We start from the raw sequence: 7,302 nt of genomic DNA, 5'->3' as shown, positions 1-7,302 counted from the left end.
CGGGAGGGGGCGGTGGGGCGGGCCGGGCCCGCAGGCCGCTGTCACGGAGTTTGGCGCAGTTGGCCGATCCTGCCAGCCGGCTGCGGCGGCGTAAACCGAGCGGAGAGGAAGCGCCGCGCCGCTTCGTTAGACGGTGCTCGCAGCGGCTGAACTGCCGGCCGCTTCGCGCCGCATCTGCAGCTTAAAGTTGTTTCCGTCAGCGGGATGTGCGGGGCAGCAGTGCGGCAGCTGCCGGTGGCACCTTCCCGGGGGCGAAGGTAGCTGTGACGGTCGCGGCGACCCCCAGCTGCGGGAGCGGCCGCTAGCGGCGCTGGGCGCGGCCCTCTGCCTGGACTAGGCCGGTGCGCCGCGGAGGGGCCTTGCGCGTCGGCCGCTTCCGCTCTGCTAGCGAGTAACAGATGCGTCAGACAGCACCCCGGAGGTGTAGCGGCCCACTTCAGCGTGAGGCAGCAGGGCTGGCGCGGTTGGCTGCAGCTAAGTTAAATTAAATACAGCTAAACTAAACAGGGCCGAGGGCCACTCTCAGGGTCTGTGGCACGCTCAATGGCGGTTAGCCATAGATCTTCATGGACCCCCGTGTGGTGACTTCGTAGCTCTCAAGAACAATTTTTGTGCATTTTTTTTTTTTTTCAGTTCCAAGTCCCTTTAATTTGAAGGCTGTATCACAACCTATCATAGTGTATTTATAACATGCTACTGAGGGTAAGTACTGCATGGATCAGGGCATGGGATGAGGATGTGTAAGGGATGTTGGAGGGCGTCAGGCCTGCTGAGATGTCACTGGGGGACACTGAAGGGTGGAGGGAAGGCAAACCTGATCCTTACTGGGAATAGTCCCTAGTGCTGGCTATACCCTAACCTGTGCCAGGGGTCGAGCTAAAAGTTAAGCAGAATGAGCAATACTTTCAGATGAGCAGTATTTTCAGACTAACCTCTTGGCTTTGTTTTATTTAGCAGGGCAGATGTAGCTGTTGTTTTACATGTTGCAATGTTTAATTTGCTATAACACAGTTTTGCTTTTTTGACAGTATATCTGAAGTGTGAGAAGTGCAAATTGAACACAGACTGACACATTTTAAAATATCAGTGTTTGCCAGAGCATCCTCGCCAAATTCTCATAAAAGTAAATATAGTTGTTCTTAGCCACAGTTTTCACTATAATTTGAGATGAAAAAATGATTCTAAACTTTCAGTCCAAAAATATTGTGTGCTATGGAGAATGAAAAAATAAAGGATAAACTCTCAAGAGATGATAGAGATTGATAGGAGCCTTCAATGCTATATGAAATACAAGATGAAATATCTCAGGATATTTTATTATATGCTACATGAGAAGATCTGGTATCACAAACATGGGCATGGTATAAACACAGAAATTTGATAGCCAAAGGGGAGTTAAGAAGAGAAAAGTGGTATGCTGGTGAATTTCTAGGAAATGTAAGCACCTATATTGTCATCTCTTTTGACGGTTCTCATAGTCAAATTTAAAATGCAAAGCATCCTGTGCTTTCTACAATTGTTCATTAAAAAGCAGTACTGACAGGTTCAAGTGTTTTATTATAGAAGCATTAGTTCCTATTATTCAATAAGGTACAAAGAAGTAAAAAATGATGCATATTTGAATGTACATTTTACCTGTAATATTGTAATAAAAATTGTCTGCCCTCAGAAACCCACATCTTTGCATACAAATTGGGTAATTCTGCCTATGTGCCTGTTCACATGCCTTGTATGTACATACAATAAATGCTCATGTAGATTTTGCGGATGCAGTGTTGGTGAAAAGTTGGTCCCAGCTATGTCAGCTGCAAAATGAATTGGCAGCTATTCAGCATTGTAAGAAAGAAAAATGAAAAGTAAAAATAATCTCAATTTCTACAAGAACACTGATCACTGACTAAAAAAGAACTTTTTACGTTAAAGCAATAGAAAAGAACCAGAGCTCCTGGTTAGAAGTGCTTCTCTTGCAGGCTGAACCCCTCCCTTAAGAGATTTCTTTTGCAGGAAACTTAACTCAGTCCTTTGGTGCAACTGTGTTCCTTACTTTTTATCGTAACATGCTATAGTGTATGCAGATATAGATCCCTGACTGGAACACAGGATTCTTGAACTTTACCATTTCCTGCTCTCAAGAAATATTTATAAAATCTACTGGCAATGAATATGTCCCAACCCCTCCTTACATGCAGCCATAAAGAAAAGGATAAGCTATTAGGGGTACTGGTTTCTATTTTAGGTGAAATGAGAGTGGTGTGATGTGAATGTACCTTTCAGCTCTGGAGCTGACCATGATTGTGATTAAAGATTTTTATTTTATCAAGCAGGTTGTTTCTTTCTTTGTTTTTAATAGTTTCCTTGTGAATTACTGGAATTCCATGAATTACTGGTGGTTGCCTTTGCAATTTGACGTTCTTTTATACAGGCATTATGCTCTAGCCTTTACTTCACACAGTATTGCTTTCCATAGGATTCCATTCTGTGGATGAGTTGTTTTCCTAAGGAGGTCATTATCTCTAGGTACTTGCCTCATTTGTTGAAGAAATTGGAAAATGTGTAGCAAATAATGCTAGAAACTTTGCAATGAGAGAAGAGCTTCATATGAAGACAGTTGAACGCCGCTCTAGAGAACTGGATGCTTTTCTTCTGTCTGATGAGGAGCAAGTCAGTTAAAATAGATTTTTCATAAGCAATCACTCCTTTACATATTGCTCATTTTGTGGTATCCATCTGGAGAACCTGTCTGATTTGTAGAAATGTAGAACTTTCACAGACACAGGTGAAATCAGTGGACCTGTGTTTTGAGCAGTCTCTGAAAAATTTGGTATTACATGTCTCTGAATGAGCAGTCAAATTTACTGGAAATATTTAATGTTAATCTTTCTGTGCCTCAATTTCCCATGATGTAAAATGGGGATAATAAAAGTACACCATCTGCAAAATGTGTTGCTATGAAATAAATTAATTCTTGTTTGTGAAGCGATCAGATAGATACTTATGTAATCTGGTCATGTTAGACAAGCCCCTGAGTAGAATATCAATGAATTCAGAAAATAACATGAAATAAATCAAGTGTGGAGCCTGTTGAGCTTCAAACTGTGAAGCTCTCACAAACTATTGAACAGCTGCTTTGCCAGCAAGCACTGCACAATGTGTGTGCTGAACAAGGCAGGAATCTTCTGGAAGATAGCAAACCATAATTTAACTCAGACTTGTGTCTTGCTTCATAAACAGAAGGGGACCAAATCCATAAGAAGACAACCTGTTGGTGGAATAGTATTGAAACAATATTTCAATATATTTTAATGCTTTTAAAAACTTTCAGCAACTATCTCTTTTTCAGTTACTTTTCATGTGTGATGGAGACACATCATTTGTTACTTCAGGTTAGACTATTTTTCCATCATTTCTAGTGACCAGAACCTTGTGTTGAGGAAAATGGTGTTTAAAAAAAAAAAACAAAAAAACCCTGTGAAATTCTTGATCTTTTGTATAATGCTGTATTGAAGATGAAAAACAATTCCTCTGATTCTCATAGGAGATTAATTTAAAGTCTGGAAAGTAAGATATGCCTCTTATATTAGCAGGTATAACTCCATATAATGTTACTGGTTATAAAACATTCTGGCCTATTTTAAGTCTATCTACAGTTTTTGACTTTGTGACCTACAGAAAATATCACAGATTGACCATCCAATATGTGAAGTAATTTCCTTCATTCTTGAATTGTTCTCATTTTGGCATCTGTGTGAAAAAAGAGGGATTGATCCTCTTTCCTCAGCTGTTCAAAATGCTCCCATACTTACCACATCCCAACCAAGTCTTTTGGCTTGTTTCAGCTCTAATCACTATCATTGCCCTTGTCTGGATAGTCTTGCTGGCTAAAAACTTTACCTGCTTTTTCAAAGGGCTGCACACTGTTGGCTAAAATTGTGCTATGATATCATGCTATTGCTGCAGTTCCTGCCTTATTTTATATCAGTCATGAATTGTGTCTTACTTTCTTTTTTCTTGCTGTTGAAGAAGAGCAGGCATCTTTAATAGACWATCATTTTTTTCTGGATTCTCACCATTCTCACAACACTTGTGCAAAGATTACCGAGAGTAATTATAAGAGTACAGGCAATTTTGTCAATGTGTATACACGTCTTTATACAAATTCACTTTCAACAGTTGCCATCCTGCTCATCTGCTGATTGTGTCTGATCTAATCAGCAGTTTCTTGTAATTGTTTCTAAAGGACTTGAGAGCTACAGCAACCAAGTGTCATTAGCAATGTTAGCCAATTCTTTTCTGCCTCCTTCTCCAAGATATTACAACACACACTCCCAAACAGATCCTTGCAACATTGATTGCTTAACTGTTTTTCTTGGTTTTGATGAGCAAAGAGGAAAGTTTTTCAGTTATGTTAGTTCAATCCACTCAGCAAACTCTGGGGAATCTTGCTGTGGTGGTGTAGGGAGCTCAGCTGCTCTGACCGGGAAGTTGGTAACACAGATCAAGAGTCTGCGTATCACTTACTGCAGTGCAGAACCCAGCAACTTACTTAAACTGCTGAGGGAGATAGGTTTACTCTAACGGCTCTGACAGGTGAGCCCTGGTGAGTCTTTGCACTGGAATAGCAAGGTGTAGGCACGCTTTCCCTTCTGCCAGTTCTCATTAGATGGAACATCTACTTTTGAGAACACTTCAAATCAGCGCAGCATTATTACCAAAGGATGTTCTGAAAATCTTAAAAGACTGTGTACTAGATTGCCTTCAGTTTGGGAATATTTTCCTTTGTGCTGGTTTTGCTACAGTGGCAGTAGCCTCTCAGAGGATAGAGCAGTCAAGTGATAGTTTACATCACAGCAGCAAGATTCACCACAGCACCTCTGTTAGTGCCCTCAAATGAAAGCGGCAAAATGTGGAACATTTGTTGAACTGGTCATCCTGTAGCCTAAAATCTCTGGGAATTCTTACCTTGACTTAAAGCATGTTAACATGCTTTTTACTGAGATTTTTTTTGATTGCATTAAACTGATCTGAATGAATGAATGATTATTTTTTTCCTATCAGGAAAGAGCTTTTGTTTGAAGACAGCAGAAAATGTTCACAGTCTTCTGGAGATGGTCTTGTTAAATGTACAATTACAAAAATGTCTTCCTTTCTCTAATGATTTTAGGAGAGGAATTCATTTTAAAGATTTCTTCATTTTCCTTGATTGCTTCTTCTCCTTCACCATCTGCCTGACTGTGACCCTCTTTCTGGGATGGAAGTGCTACAGGCTCTTTCCTTCAGACCTCATCTGCCTCATTTCTAAGTGTTGGCTAAAGTGATTCATACAGTTCTTGGCAAGAGATTACTCCCTGAGTGTGTGATCTCAGTGGATTTCTAACACTTGTCTCTTGATATTTCATTATTAGTTCCAAACTTTTTCATGTGAGTGGAATCACTGGTGAAAAGTATAGATTGCATTAGTGAGTTCTGTTTTCCAGCTAATACCCGTTTAATAGTTGACCTGCATAGGTATTTTAGCGTCACATGTCCCATTTTATATCTCTGTTGTTATTTTCCCTTACRCTCCCACCTTTTGCTTTTTATGTGCATATCAAGAAACACATCAGCTGGTCTAGCAGGTAGCTGCTGCTGAAAGCTGCAGATGTAATATCTCTCCCCTGCCCTGGCTGTACTTTCCCACTGCTTCCCTCGCATGTCCTTCAATCTTGAATTGTAAAGAAACATGTAACAAACAAACCAAATAATTTCCCATTACTTGGATCTAAAATTAATCTCTGAGATTGCTTCTGATTCCTCATTTCTTTGCAGAAGAATTCTATTCTTCTAATGAGATAATTTCTTATGTGTTCTAGGMGCCCTAACGTACAGAATACAGATCAGTTAACTGTTTTTGTTCATCACAGAATCACAGAATAGTTGGCATTGGAAGGGACCTCTGGAGATCATCTGGTCTAACCCTCCTGCTCAAGCAGGATCACCTAGAGTAGGTTGCTCAGGGCCGTGTCCAGTCGGGATTTGAATATTTCCAAAGATGGAGACTCCACAGCCTCTCTGGGCAACTGGTCCAGTTGTTCAACCACCCTTAAAGAAAAAAGTAAAAAAAAACAGTAAAAACATAACACAGTGAAAGTTTTTTCTTATGTCTAAAAAAGTTTTTACTTACATTTAATATTTTTCCTTATGTTTAATCTTATCTCAAGCTTACAGATACTGGATATATCTGCTTGTAAACCTCAAATGATTTTGTGTTTTCTCTGTGCTTAGATTTTTGTTCCTAAACATCCTGAGATGAAGATGAAGAAACTACACATGCCACCACGTGTRCTAGGACACCCATTGGATACATGGGTTTGCTGCCATGTACATTTTACTGACAGCAATATTGAGAGAAAAACAAAACCCATGCAAAAATCTAAGCAGATGCTTAGTTTTATATACTGAAAGCCATTCTTTTTTTTTTGTCCACATAAAGGCCAAGAGAATGCAATATTTTTTAATAAATATGCGCAGTTACTTTCCTATAAGAAATGGGCACCTGTGTCTGGCCTGAGCTTATTGAAAGCCAAAGTCCCGTCAGAGCATTAATTACTGGAAGACCATTCCTGTATTGTGATTAAAGTTCATGATCTACAAGGTTAGCCTACTGTAATTTGATAAGAGATTTCCTTTAAAATGGTACTTGGGAGCTGTAGCATTAACAAATGATGTTTGTCCATTGAGTTGAGAGAAGGTAAGGTGACTGATCACTCTCATTTTCATCCAGTGCTATTTTCTGGTAACCCAGTAGCTACAGGTAAAAATTTTTACTTCTGTGTTTACGTAGATGTTAAAGGTCTCTTTCCTGAACAACCTTTGCTTACTGGCTGTGGCTAATTATTCCTTGCCATAGATCTGCGGCTCCCTGTGAATGAGGAATCGTGAAGAACCAACATAGTTCAGCAACCCCGTTTATTTAATGCTTTCCAGATCCTTTTGTTACTATCTTCAGCGCACAAATAATTGATTTATTTAATTACTGTGACTGCTATCATAATCTTTTGGATTATTTTTGATTATTTTGCAGAATGCTTTGCTTTGCTATGAGGATAGCTGATTTCTCTGGAAACTTGGCTAAATGTAGTTTTAATTTTTATTTAGCTAGCTTGGTAGCCAAGGTTTCCACAGTCTGTGTTTTGACAGAACTATGACAGTGCAGAATGTATCTATGCCAGATAACAAATCCTATAGTGCTCTGTAACTAAAGCAAACTGAGACGTGCCCAACCTGTTGTGCTGCATTCATTCAGCTGACCTGCCCCAAAAGGTA

Source organism: Apteryx rowi, unplaced genomic scaffold (assembly GCF_003343035.1).
Source record: "Apteryx rowi isolate R43461 unplaced genomic scaffold, aptRow1 scaffold_241, whole genome shotgun sequence".
Classification (NCBI taxonomy): Eukaryota; Metazoa; Chordata; class Aves; order Apterygiformes; family Apterygidae; genus Apteryx; species Apteryx rowi.
This window is presented reverse-complemented; position numbering follows the sequence as displayed.